Below are 14,285 nucleotides of genomic sequence, written 5' to 3' on the forward strand. Positions count from 1 at the left end.
AGAAAGACCTTAATAATATACAAAGATGGCTTAAAAAATGGAAGATAAAGGCAAATGAGAGTAAATCCATCCATGTAACCTTCACCATGAAAAGACAAACATGTCCATCTGTAACACTATATGAAACACAACTCCCACAAACCGATACTGTCAAGTACCTAGGAATCCATCTTGATAGGAGATTAACTTAGCAAAAGCACACTTTTACAAAAAGAAAACAACTAGGAATAAAATTCCGAGAAATGTACTGGATCATCGGTCGTAAATCTCAACTATCTCTTGAAAACAAACTGCTGATATATAAATCTATATTAAAACCAGTGTGGACCTATGGTATCCAACTTTGGGGTACAGCCAGTCAAACTAACCTAGAAATATTGCAGAGATTCCAGAACAAAGTCCTTAGAACAATGCTGAATGCCCCTTGGTACGTGCCAAACTATGTGATAGAGCAAGACCTCAATGTGCCATCCATTAAAACAGTAATAACAGAATATTACAAAGAATATTCCAAGAGACTAGAATCTCATCCAAACGAGTTAGCCAGCAACCTCACTGATGACCACAATGATGTACGACGCCTGAAGAGATTCAAAGTAGTGGACCTAGCAAGAAGATTCGAATAATCTGTGATAGTGATAACTAAACTTTTAACTTGTTTTAATTTAATTTATGTAAAGAGGGTGATCACTGGATCTCCCTCTACAGGTCAAATTTTCAATTTTTGTCAAAGAATTTACCTATTGTTCTTAGTTAAGGACAGATTGTAAATATTACAACAATAAAAAAAATTAATTTGTATAAATGGATTATAAAGCGTTTTTATGAAACACATTTCGGAATACACTGTAACTATAATCGAACGAAGGTGATATTTTGGCATAAATTGGTAACATTTATTTGACAGTTACGGTGATGACACTTCATATTTGTTTATATTCTTTACTATAAGTATGTATTTGTTTCATTATATTTATTGTTTTTATAATGTACTTTAATGTAAGATTATAACTTAATTCTTGTTTTCTATTTCTAAAGTTTTTATTTATTTACATTGAATATTTACACTTCCGCAAAAAATATGTGATGTATTTGATTTAAAATGAATTAAAGAATTTTTTGTAATTGCGCAACAATGTCAACTGAGATCTCTAACGTAGATAATGACGTGCAACGGTAAGTAAATTAGACAGACTGTACTTTAGTACCATTCAACAATAAAACGGTTGAAGAATTTTCAGTTGACATTATTGACTCAGTTATAGAAAGTTTACCTTTAGACAACATTTCTAAAACCAACTTAAAAAGTAACTGTTTCCTTTCTTTACAAAAAGATCTTATTAAATTTAACAATAATGTTAATAATATTAAAATCAAATGTTTTAAACAACTACATTTGATTCGACAAATATCTACAAAATTGAATAGGAATAACCTTATCGTTATTGAAGCTGATAAAGGTAACTGCCTCATTGTTATGCATCATAGTGTTTATATTCAAAAAACTGAAGAATTTTTAAGAAATAACAACTTTGATATTTTAGATAGAAGCCCTTTAAATAAATTAGTTACCAACTTAAAAGCTACCTTATCTAAACATAAAGATTTCCTTCTATTACATAAGATGAAAGAAAAAACCTTCATTTTGTCAAATCCTCAAATACCAAGACTATATGGTTTACCAAAGATTCATAAACCAAATGTTCCTATGAGACCAGTGGTTAGTTTTTATAACACTCCAGTTGTTACACTGTCTAAATTCATTAATAACATTTTACAATCTTCAATATCTTTGCAACCTAATTATTCTGTTAAAAATTCTACTGATCTAGTTAATAAATTGTAAGTTTTAAATTTACCCAGAGATTCCTTTCTAGTTTCATTCGATGTTAGTAATTTGTTTACGAACGTACCAAGAGATGAAACCATTCCTATAGTGGAGAATTTACTTATTAACAATCACATTAATAGAGATACAATTTCCCACATATTGGGTTTACTTAAAATTTGTTTATCACAAGGTTCCTTTTCTTTTAACAATATTATTTATAGACAGGCACAAGGCCTTGCAATGGGAAATTCATTATCACCTTTTCTAGCAGATTTGTTCCTAAACAACCTTGTGATTAATATCTTTGATAATAATTCTTCACAATCCTTTACAAAAAATCTTGTATTGGTTTATTAGATATGTGGATGATGTGTTAGCTATTATAGATGGAAATTCCTCAGATGCAGAAAATATTCTAGTTTCACTCAATAATTTACATCCAGCCATAACATTCACTTTAGAAACAGAGTCTAACAATTCTATTAATTTTCTAGACCTAACATTGACTATAGTAATTTTACTACAAAAGCGATATTACGTAGGTCAAAATTTTTGACCTACGACATTAAGTGAAACGTGGTTGCACGGTGATGTTTCGAGCATGGAACTCTTTCCGAATAATTATGTAGTATATAGAAAGGACCGAAAATTCCATGTGGTGGATAAGGTGAAGGGTGGTGGTGTAGTGCTTGCGGTAAAAGACTTCATAAAATCCGAAATATTGGATATTGCGGCTTTCGATGCTCAATTTCCATTAATTGATCTAATCATTGTCAAGTGCCAGATTGGTTACAAACATTTTTATACAGTTGTTGTTTATTTACCGGATAGGTTAAGTTTAGTTGACTTTGAATATTTTTTCGATTGCTTAGGGCAACTTGATTATTTATATAATAACTCCATATTACTAGGCGATTTTAATGTTCCAAAGTTCATTGATAATGATATATCTGATTTCCAAACTTCTGTAGTTTTAAGTTTTACGGGCTCTACTGGACTTAGACAATTTAACAATGTTGTTAATCATTTGGGTAGACTGCTAGATTTAGTCTTATCGCATTTCAGTTGTGAAGTGAAGCATGATGACTCACCTTTGCTCTATGAAGACTCTCATCACCCAGCTCTTCAAATTACATTTACGGATATATTTGTGAAAGAGCCTATATTTAGGTATGGTTCTGAGCAAATAACTTACAACTTTAAAAAAGCAAATTTTCCTGCTTTATATCGAGAACTGTACGAAACGGATTGGAATTTTCTGGATACTACTAGTGACGTTAACGTAATTTTAAGTAATTTTTATGATAAAATGTTTTCTTTGTTTAATACGTATATTCCAGTTTATAAAAATTTTAGTCATAAATATCCACCCTGGTTTGATGCTGACATCATTCAGAACATCAAATTAAAAGCAAAGTTTCGAAAAAAATTTAAAAGATTCAAAAATCATTGTGATTTGCTTGAGTTTCAACGGTTAAGACACCTTGTCAAATCAAAAATCAGTTTGGCATACAATGTGTATGTCGATAACATTCAAATATCTCTATCCATCAATCCCAAGAAGTTTTGGTCGTATGTTAATGCGAAAAATAATAGTTCAAGAATTCCTGGTGTAATGAAATATATTGGCATTACTACCTCCGAACCACAAAATATTGTGAATGTTTTTGCAGAATTTTTCAATAGTGTTTTTCTGTCATCTGATATTAATTATAAAGCTAACTCTTCATCAGTTAACGCAGATTACTTAAATTTTTATCCTATTGTAGAATCTGAGATAATTTCTGCTAGTAAGAAATTGAAAGACAAAATGACGTGTGGACCTGACAATATACCATCTTTTCTGGTTAAGGATTGCATAGGTGCCTTAACTGTGCCACTATTAAAAATTTTTAATTTATGTCTTCTCAATAAAGAATATCCAAGTCTCTGGAAGGAGTCAAAAGTGTGCCCAGTATTCAAAACTGGTGAAAGGGATCAGGTAGAAAACTATAGACCAATTTCCATAATTTGCAATCTGTCGAAGGTTTTTGAAATAATTCTGTATAATCGTATTTATTCAAGAACTCGTAATCAGCTGTCTCAATACCAACATGGTTTTGTCTCCAGTCGGTCCACTGTAACAAACTTATTAGTGGTCACACAATATATTTCAGAGGCCCTAGATAATAGAAGTCAAGTTGACGTCGTCTATACCGATTTTTCGAAGGCGTTCGATAGAATTCACCACGGAGTATTGCTTTCTAAATTATACCACTTTGGTCTTTCTGAGGATGCTGTTACTTTTATGAGGTCTTACTTATCAAATAGAACGCAGTTTGTTTCTTACAATGGTTACAAATCGGCAAAGTACCTTGCTTCTTCAGGGGTTCCACAAGGTTCTAATCTAGGTCCATTATTGTTCTTGTTATTTATTAACGATCTGTGTGAATCTATTTCTGCACCATGTTTATGTTATGTTATGCTGCTGACTTAAAGATTTATGCATTGATAAGCGACCTTAACGATTGTCATTTTCTGCAGAGTGAACTGAATCTCGTACATGAATGGTGTAAGGAAAATCATCTGAATCTTAATGCCAATAAGTGCAAGGTGGTTAGTTATTCTAGGAAACAGTCTACTATATACCATCCTTATATTATTGATGGCAATGAACTGGAACGTTTGACTAAAATTAAAGACCTTGGAGTTATATTTGATCACAAACTCACTTTTGTTGAACATGTTAATGTAAAGGTTAGAGAAGCACTTAAATCTTATGGATTTATAATTAGAAATAGTCGAAATCTCACTAATACTAAGGCCATTAAATTACTGTTTTACACTTTTGTACGCTGTAAACTGGAATATGCCTCTATCATTTGGTCACCGTTTTATGATGTACACATCCAAATTATAGAACGGGTTCAGCGTAAATTTTTAAAATTTTTGTTTTATAAAATTAATGGTATATATCCTACGAGGGGTATCAGCAATAATGAGTTATGTAGCGGTTTGGACGTAGTGTCATTAGAATCTAGACGAATTAATGCCTCCCTGGTATTCCTGTACAAGCTACTACATAATCTCATTGACAGCCCTGATATCCTTCGACAAATAAATTTTAACGTTCCGTCTTATCCAGTAAGAAATTCGATTACGTTCAGAAATACACAAGCTAGAACTAACTGTACAATAAATATATTATACACGGCTCACTAAAATAATTAGTTACGCCCCTGTACTACTGATTACTTAAAATTCAAGTAGTATTTATGTAACCTTTCTGGAAACTCCAGGTTATTGTTGAGACTCGCATTTGAACCCCTCGCCGGGGCAGATCGTCAAAAGCTTCCTAACGAGAATCATCTCTAATCTATCGACGCTCCCGCTATTCGTAAAAAGGCCGCATTTTACCGGCTTTTTTTGCTATCGTTTTATACCGCTCAGATAATTCAATCTGCTCAGTATTATCGACGATGATTTATTTAGCGTATTAGTGAGTGCCTTACAAATGAACCAAATGGATTATGGAATTCAATCAGAGCTCTGATGTGACACGTCATCAAGGAATAAAACTGTAAGTACTCTACATGTATGTGAACATAACTTATTAGTCGTGATACTGTATGCATTTTGAACCATATACCTCTCGTAGCAAATATTCTTTGTGCCATTTATGCAGATAATACTTTAAATTACATATGAAAAATCGTTATCTACTCTTAACCAGCTTACCTATGGGAATATACTCTATAACCGTACAATAAGTATAGGTTACTATTGTTAAGGATACTTTACGTATTGCCTAAACATTTCTGTTCCATCGAGCCGTATCATATTAATTATTTATTAATTAAATCCTCAAGGTCCTTCGTATTTGCATATTTTGATAATCTCTATTCTGAGAATAACGGTTTTTCATTTATAGTGTCTTTCTGTTGCATTTGGAAATTTCCAAGCCACGCCGCCCCGGCACAAAAATAAAATATTCCTCTCTTTCTGCACTCAAATTCTCAGTATTTAACCCAGCACGTCTCTACAATAGCTGGTAGGTTGTTAAGCCCGGTCTACACGTGCAATTTCAGAAACTACTTGCTTTGTTCAAATAAAGGAGTCGTTTTGTTTGTATGAAAAAATATTTGCATATATTACATTATTTTATTTTCGTAAATATATTTTTCTGTTTATAGTATACAAAAAGTGTACTCATTTCTTGGCTGATAGTACGGGTGTTATAATTTTAACATTGTTTGTTCAACCTTTTGATTTAAATTAAATTTATAATTTTGAATCCGATTAAGCCTGGTTCACAGGTTACAAAAATTATTAAAAATAATTTTGTTTTCTTGCATAAATTGTAAGTTTTTGCTACATTTAGCTTCGCTTAAGCTCATTTTACACTTCTAGAAAACTATAGAAAATAAATAATTGTTTTTTCCTTCAATTTAATTAATTTAAATACTTGTTAAGGGTGTCTCACACTTGCTGAAAAATACCCATTTTGGAAAATTGCATATATTTTGAAATTTTATAGTTTTGCATTTCATATACTAATCTGCGCTCATACAGGGTGATACTATTAAGCCAATCTCACACTATTAAACGTGTAATATATAATATATTGTACATATTCTCTCATTTTCGCATCGATTTATAGGTTTAGACATTTGCAAATAATCTATCTTATCTCACATTCTCGCAACATGGCTGACCGATCAAAATATAACCGACAGAGGCTCACCGCAAAACTTGATATAACCAAGTTGGCTGATTCGGTTCCCACAACTCTTAATTCTCTAAACAAATATAAAATTCGTGAAATAATTTCACAACTCAAACATTCTTACGGACTTTTCCGCGATGCTCAAAATGTGCTGGAGACGATCCCCGAGGAACCTACCCCCTCTACTGATTCCTCTGTGGTTTTTGATAAATATTTGGATACAATTTCTCTATTGGAAGAAAGGTTAGAGGTCATTGAAAGTTCTAATGTGACTGCTACCCCCTCCCTCCAATTTGACCCTAATTCTTCTCTAACCTCACAGTCTATGGCTAGGCAACGAACAGTAAACCTCCCTCGTATTCAGTTAAAACCATTTAGTGGCTTAGTTACTGAATACAATTCATTCATTGAGACCTTTGATACAATAATAGGATCTGATACTACATTAAGTGATCTGGAAAAACTCATTTACCTCAAAAGTTTTCTAACTTCCGAGCCTTTGACGCTTCTCGAGCATATCCCACTCACAGGTGACAATTACAAAATAGCCCGGGATAACCTGACACAAAGGTACGCCAACTCTAAATCGCTTATCAAAACTCTCATCTCTCAAATTCTTGATGCGCCTCCTATTTCTGGAAACGCAAATCACTCACAATTAAGAAATTTTCATACGGTCATGTCAAATAATTTCAAGGCCCTATTGAACTTGAATAGGCCCCCTTCAGATCTCTTGCATTTACTTCTCATACATATCGCTACTCAGAAACTCGACGCACCTACCATTAGGGCTCTTGAGTTCCAATCCGGTGGTAGCCAAGCTACCCCTGATTTTGTCCATTTTCTAGGGGAAATCGAGACACGCGTTGTTCATCTTGAGAATATTCAATCTCAATCAAAACCAAAATCGACTACTACTTCCAGACACTCTTTACACCTAGCCTCAGACACTTCTACCAGTAACCTTTCGCCTCGCTTAGGTCCTAAGAAATGTTCCTATTGCAACGACTCTCACTCGATCTACTCTTGTCCTCAGTTCAAGCAGTTGAATTCTAAAGAACGTTTTAGTTTTGTCAAACAAAATAAATTTTGTATTAATTGTCTTGGGTCTCACATGCTCGATCAGTGTAAATCCAAATTCTCTTGCATAGTTTGTAAATCTCGTCATCACACGTTGCTCCATTTCGACAAAACGGGTCATAGTAACCCTTCCGCGGCTGTTGGCCAACACAACTCAAATAATCATAATAAAACCGCTATCTCAAATAACTCCCATACACAGGGTAATTCACAACAGGGGCCCTCACATGTTAGAGCTCCTGAAACGGAAGTTAATCTTCAAAATTCGACTCCACATTCAATGGCTCTATCTGCAGCCTCGCTTGATAATCATTTGGTGTTATTAAGCACACTCCAGGTCTATCTTGTCGCTCCTAGCGGCAAGAGGGTCTTCGCAAAGGCACTTTTAGACTCGGCCTCACAGGTTTCATTTATTAGTGCTGACCTCGTAAAGGAACTGTCACTCACCACTAGAGATGGAAAATTACGGATCAATGGAATTAACTCCACCTCATCCTCGTCTCAATCTATTGTAGATACAACAATTTTCGCTGTCGCTAACGACGTTCCTTTTGACATCTCGTGCTCTGTACTCCCAAAGATAACAAATCCGCTTCCTCAAATTTCTATTTCGGCGAGCAAACTAAACATACCCTCAGAGATACCATTAGGTGATCCGATGTTCCATGTAACATCCCCAATTGGTATCCTGCTCGGTGCAGACCTGTATAACGATATCATTCAACCTGAAATAATTCGTTTGGGAAAAGGTCTTCCCGTTCTTCAACGCACTCTACTCGGGTACACGATATCAGGGTCAGTTCCAGACTTTGCTCTTAAGTCGAAAAATACTAAAAAGGCTTTGGAATTTTATTCAAACTCTCTCGTTACTTGTTGTTCTCATAACACTCCTTCCGCCGTAAATGAGCCGGTAGTGTCCAACGAGGAACTATCCGATCATTTACAAAAATTCTGGGAGCTGGAAGAAGCCGCTCCTCAGAACACCGATCTCATTAATGATCACCCCGCTGAAATTAATTTTGTAAAACATGTTAATGTTCTCCCCAATGGACGATATGAGTCCACACTCAATCTCAAACTCCCTATCGAAGATATAGACATGGGAAATTCGTTTCTCTCGGCAAAAAGACGTTTTCTCAGTCTCGAGAAACGTTTTCAACTCAACCCTGATTTATTGGAAAAATATCAGGACATTATATCGGAATATCTCAATAACGGACAAATAATTCAAGTGCCGTTAAAAATGCTAAATGACTCAGGTAAACCTAATTACTTTCTCCCTCACTTTCCCGTTTTCAAATCCAACTCTACTACTTCCACTCGTATAGTTTTCGATCCAAACAATAAATCGTCTACGGGAATCTCCCTCAGTGACGTCATAGACAAAGGTTATGTCGTCCAACATGAACTTTTTGACATTCTCGCTAAGTTTCGTCAGTTTAAATTCGCACTAGTAGGCGACATCAAGGCTATGTTCCTACAAATCGCCATTTGTCCCACTGAAACATTTCTGTTAAATTTTCTCTTTAGGGACAATATTCAGCAGCCTTTACGGTGCTATCAATTTCAAAGATTACCCTTCGGGCTCCCAAGTAGCCCATTTATCGCTCAAAGAGTTATCAAGCACATCGCTGACAACAACAAACATACCCACGAACTTGCTACTAGTGTTCTGCAAGAATCTATCTATATGGATGACCTGATCAGCGGTGCTGACAGTCTTCATGAATTAAGTTGTCTTTTCGAACAATTAACTTCTTTGCTAGAAACCCATGGTTTCCTCCTCCACAAGTGGAACTGCAGTTCTTCAGAATTTCTGTCTCAACACAATTTAAATCCCGTCTCTGAAGTCAGTCTTAACTTCACGGGATCTGATAAAGTCTTAGGCATATTCTGGGATTCAGAACGCGACCACTTTTCGTTTAAAACTCCTATCTTCAAATTGGCTAATGTTGTTACTAAACGTACTATTCTCTCCTACATTGCTACTTTGTATGACCCGCTAGGATGGTTATCCCCTGTCCTTGTGAACGCTAAGCTCTTGATACAGGAAATATGGTCCCAGAAATTGGACTGGGATCAACCCATTGACTCACCCATCATTATGAAAAATTGGCAAAACCTCTTATCGACATTCAAAACTATAGAAGAGGTCAAGGTACCTCGATGCTTACTTTTACAAAAGAAAGTTGTTGATGTTCAATTAATTATTTTCACCGACGCATCGGAAAAAATATACAGCACTTGTGTGTATCTCAAAGCGACATACTCAGACTTTTCTGTATCGTCGCGGCTTATCGCTTCTAAAAACAAAATTTCTCCGCTAAAAAATAAACTCACCATCCCCAAATTGGAACTTTGTGGAATAGTGTTGGGAGTCACTCTGGCTCATAGACTTTTTCACATCTTCAAGAAAAATTTGAGTATATCTTCATCTCATCTCTTTGCTGACTCTACAATTGCCTTGTCTTGGATACTTTCTAAAAAACACATTTGGAACATTTTTGTACAAAACAGAATTCAAAAGGTCAATTCCTTGTTGGAAACTTTTCCTTGTGATTTCCATTTCGTCAGAAGTCACGAAAACATCGCTGACCCCGCTTCCAGAGGGATAAATGTCTTTGATAATCCCCAGACCACCGAAGACTGGTTATGCGGACCTAGCTTTATTAGAGACAATCCCATCGATTTTTCTCTTCATCAAATTCCTCATTTTCAGGATGATCTTCCTGAATTAAGGAAGTTAGTTGTCTCAAACATAGCAACAAATCACGAACTCAACGACACCTTTGAAAATCTATTCGCTAAATCTTCTTCTTTTCGTAAAATTCAAAGAATTGTCGCTTATCTTTTTAGATTCATCAGTAATATTAAAAAGAAAATAAATAACTCTCCACGAGATACGGATATATTGACGCCACCCGAAATGGAGATCGCTGATCACGCGATCATCAGGTATATCCAAAGTATCTACTTTAAAAAAGAGATTCTTGAATTGAAAAATGCTAAACTCGTGACCAATAAAGCCATTCGTAAACTCAACCCCTTCCTACAACATAATGATGGGCTGATTCGTGTGGGAGGACGTCTCCGACACGCCCCCATATCGTATAATCAAAAACACCCCATTCTACTTCCTTCTAAATGTCGAGTTGTAGAACTAATCTTGACTCAAGCTCATCATAAGTTATTACATTCAGGCGCGCAAACAGTACTTTCGTATGTCAAAATGAAGTACTGGCCAATTGACGGATTAAGACAGATTAAACGCTTAATTCGTAAGTGTGTAAACTGTTTCCGATTCATGACACCCAATTCTGTTCAACAGATGGCAGATATGCATCCCGATCGTGTACTCCCCACTAGACCCTTCCAAGTCGTCTCAGTGGACTATGGGGGGTTCTTCTTAATTAAGTCCTCACATTTGAGGAAGGCACCGCTTTACAAAGCATACGTAGCCTATTTCATTTGCATGAGCACTAAATGTGTTCATATCGAACTCGTCACAGGATTAAGCGCAGAAGCCTATATTCTTACTCTGAAAAGGTTTATTGCCAGAAGATCCACGCCCAGTATTATTTGGAGCGACAATGCCACAAATTTCCATGGGGCAAAAAATGAAATGCGCGAATTCTATGATTTTTTCTTAAATCAAAATAATTCGGAACAGATTAAGGAATTCTGTACTCAAAACTCCATAACTTTCAAGATGGGTGTTCCCCGCAACCCCCATCAATTCGGCCTCCATGAGGTAGGAATAAAGAGTGTGAAGTATCACCTCTATCGAATTATAGGAAATTCCCACTTCACCTTTGAAGTGTTTAACACAGTATTATGCCAAATCGAGGCTATTCTAAATTCGAGACCCATCACTAGGATGTCGTCTGACGCCAATGACTTCGCTTTCCTATCTCCAGCTCACTTCTTAGTTCAAAGAAGTTTAACCGCGCCCCCTGAACCAAGTGTTTCAGAGATACCTGAAAATAGGTTGAATCTTTTTCAGCGTATTAGTAAAATTCAACAGCAATTTTGGAAATTGTGGAAAAAAGACTATCTTTGCCTCCTGCAGCAAAGAAATAAATGGACCGACCCTACTGACCCTGTCAAGATCGGGGATTTGGTTCTGTTGAAGGAGGATGGTACTCCTCCACTCTTATGGCCAACTGCCAGGGTAATAGATGTATTGCCTGGTAAGGATGGTCTAGTTCGTACTGTCAAGATTCACACTACTCACGGTGATTTTCTTCGTGGTATTACGAAAATCGCTGTGATTCCCCTGGAAGATTAAAATCTATCCCTAGGGGGAAAACTTATCGTTTTCCTCCATTTTATCGTTGTTACCCCTTGTGTATATAAACTCTAATTTCTTCAAACATTTCTTATCGTTGTGCACATCTTTGCCAATCCCCTCTCTTCGAGGTGATATAGGCCATCTCTCTCGCCTGTCGCCCCCGGCAATATGTACAATAAATATATTATACACGGCTCACTAAAATAATTAGTTACGCCCCTGTACTACTGATTACTTAAAATTCAAGTAGTATTTATGTAACCTTTCTGGAAACTCCAGGTTATTGTTGAGACTCGCATTTGAACCCCTCGCCGGGGCAGATCGTCAAAAGCTTCCTAACGAGAATCATCTCTAATCTATCGACGCTCCCGCTATTCGTAAAAAGGCCGCATTTTACCGGCTTTTTTTGCTATCGTTTTATACCGCTCAGATAATTCAATCTGCTCAGTATTATCGACGATGATTTATTTAGCGTATTAGTGAGTGCCTTACAAATGAACCAAATGGATTATGGAATTCAATCAGAGCTCTGATGTGACACGTCATCAAGGAATAAAACTGTAAGTACTCTACATGTATGTGAACATAACTTATTAGTCGTGATACTGTATGCATTTTGAACCATATACCTCTCGTAGCAAATATTCTTTGTGCCATTTATGCAGATAATACTTTAAATTACATATGAAAAATCGTTATCTACTCTTAACCAGCTTACCTATGGGAATATACTCTATAACCGTACAATAAGTATAGGTTACTATTGTTAAGGATACTTTACGTATTGCCTAAACACTAACCTTATGTTAAATTCTCCTCTATTCGTCATGTGCAGCTATTATAATGCCTCAAGTATTTACTGCGATATATTTAACTGCAGTTTAAAGCAACTGATTTCTATGGCCAAGATCTACCTGGGTGATTAATAATTTATTTCTTTAGATTCAAATTTAGTTTTGTAAAATTTTTGTTATTATCGATACCTATGAATTTCTAAGATTTTATTTAATTTTTTATTTATGTAATATTTTGTCCTGTAAATGGATTCTGTTGGACAATAAACGCTATTATTATTATTATTATTATTTTGTAGTAAAAATACTATAGAATAGAGAACAAAACATTAGAATGTGACTTTTCATTATTGCCATGTTTATAATAAACATGGCATATTATTATAAACATGGCAATAATGAAAAGTCACATTCTAATGTTTTGACAGTTCTCTTACGTCAAAAATTTTGACCTACGTAATATCGCTTTTGTAGTAAAAATACTATAGAATAGAGAACAAATTAAGTTTTTCAGTCTTTAGAAAACCAACTCAGACTGACCATACTATCCACAGATCTTTGAATCATCCTTTTCAACCGAAGATGTCTTTTTTTTATTGCTATATCCATCGTTTACTTAGCTTACCATTATCAGACACAAATTTTACTTCTGAATTAGATATTATTAAACAACTTGCACATAGTAACGGTTACTCCCCTACTTTGGTTGATAACATTCTCAACAAATTAAGGAATAAAAGGAACAGATCTATAGCTTATATTGCGACCCCGGACAACTCCAATTCAGCAGTTATATATAGATCTATTTCATACATAGGTTATCCTTCAGACAATATAGCAAAAATCTTAAATAACATTCCTAACATAAAACTTTCATTTAAATGTAAAGATAACATCAAGTCTATTTTTTCTCATACTAAAGACAAAATTAAAAAAGCTTCAAAAAGTGGCATTTATAAATTGTCATGTGGTGACTGCCCTGTGACCTACGTGGGTAGAACGATGCGACCTTTGGATACTCGTATCAAAGAACATCTGTCAAAGATCGATAAATCTAGCTTTGGTCATCATTTACATGCATCGAAACATAGCTTTAGTCCACAAAGAGATAGTAGGATTTTACACAGCATACCTATAATAACTATACCAAAATGAATCTACTAGAAGATCTAGTAATAAGTAGAGAAATGAAAAGAAACCCTCAAAACTGTGTTAACACCCAGATTCAATTAAATTGTGAATTTGATCCTATTTTTAAGAAATTTCTTTAATAATTTTGGTTCAGTATACAGTATACCCAACAATTTATGAAAGTTTTTGAACATTACTTGTAGGTATCCTTGACTTTTCGTTCATTGTTGACATATTTGTAAACAAGTAAAATATTTGAAATTTGTCTGACTTAATAAGATTTTTAATTTATTAAACAACAGCTTTCGAACTCTGAGCTTATCAAATGAGATTTCTCCGAGGTTTGATTTCATCTAACTTCTTCTACACTTGGTCAAACTATAACAGTTTTGTTTTTAGAAGAATTTTGATAACTTATATACACGTTAACATTTCACTTCAATATTAATAATA

General features: G+C 34.9%; 1 protein-coding gene across 1 annotated transcript in view; it reads right to left on the bottom strand.

The window, feature by feature from the left end:
• Positions 1-14,285, bottom strand: part of LOC126879895 (tachykinin-like peptides receptor 86C) — an 883,727-nt gene that overhangs the window by 444,699 nt on the left and 424,743 nt on the right. The gene's annotated exons all lie outside the window — the stretch shown is intronic.

This window comes from Diabrotica virgifera, chromosome 2, assembly GCF_917563875.1.
Source record: "Diabrotica virgifera virgifera chromosome 2, PGI_DIABVI_V3a".
Classification (NCBI taxonomy): domain Eukaryota; kingdom Metazoa; phylum Arthropoda; class Insecta; order Coleoptera; family Chrysomelidae; genus Diabrotica; species Diabrotica virgifera.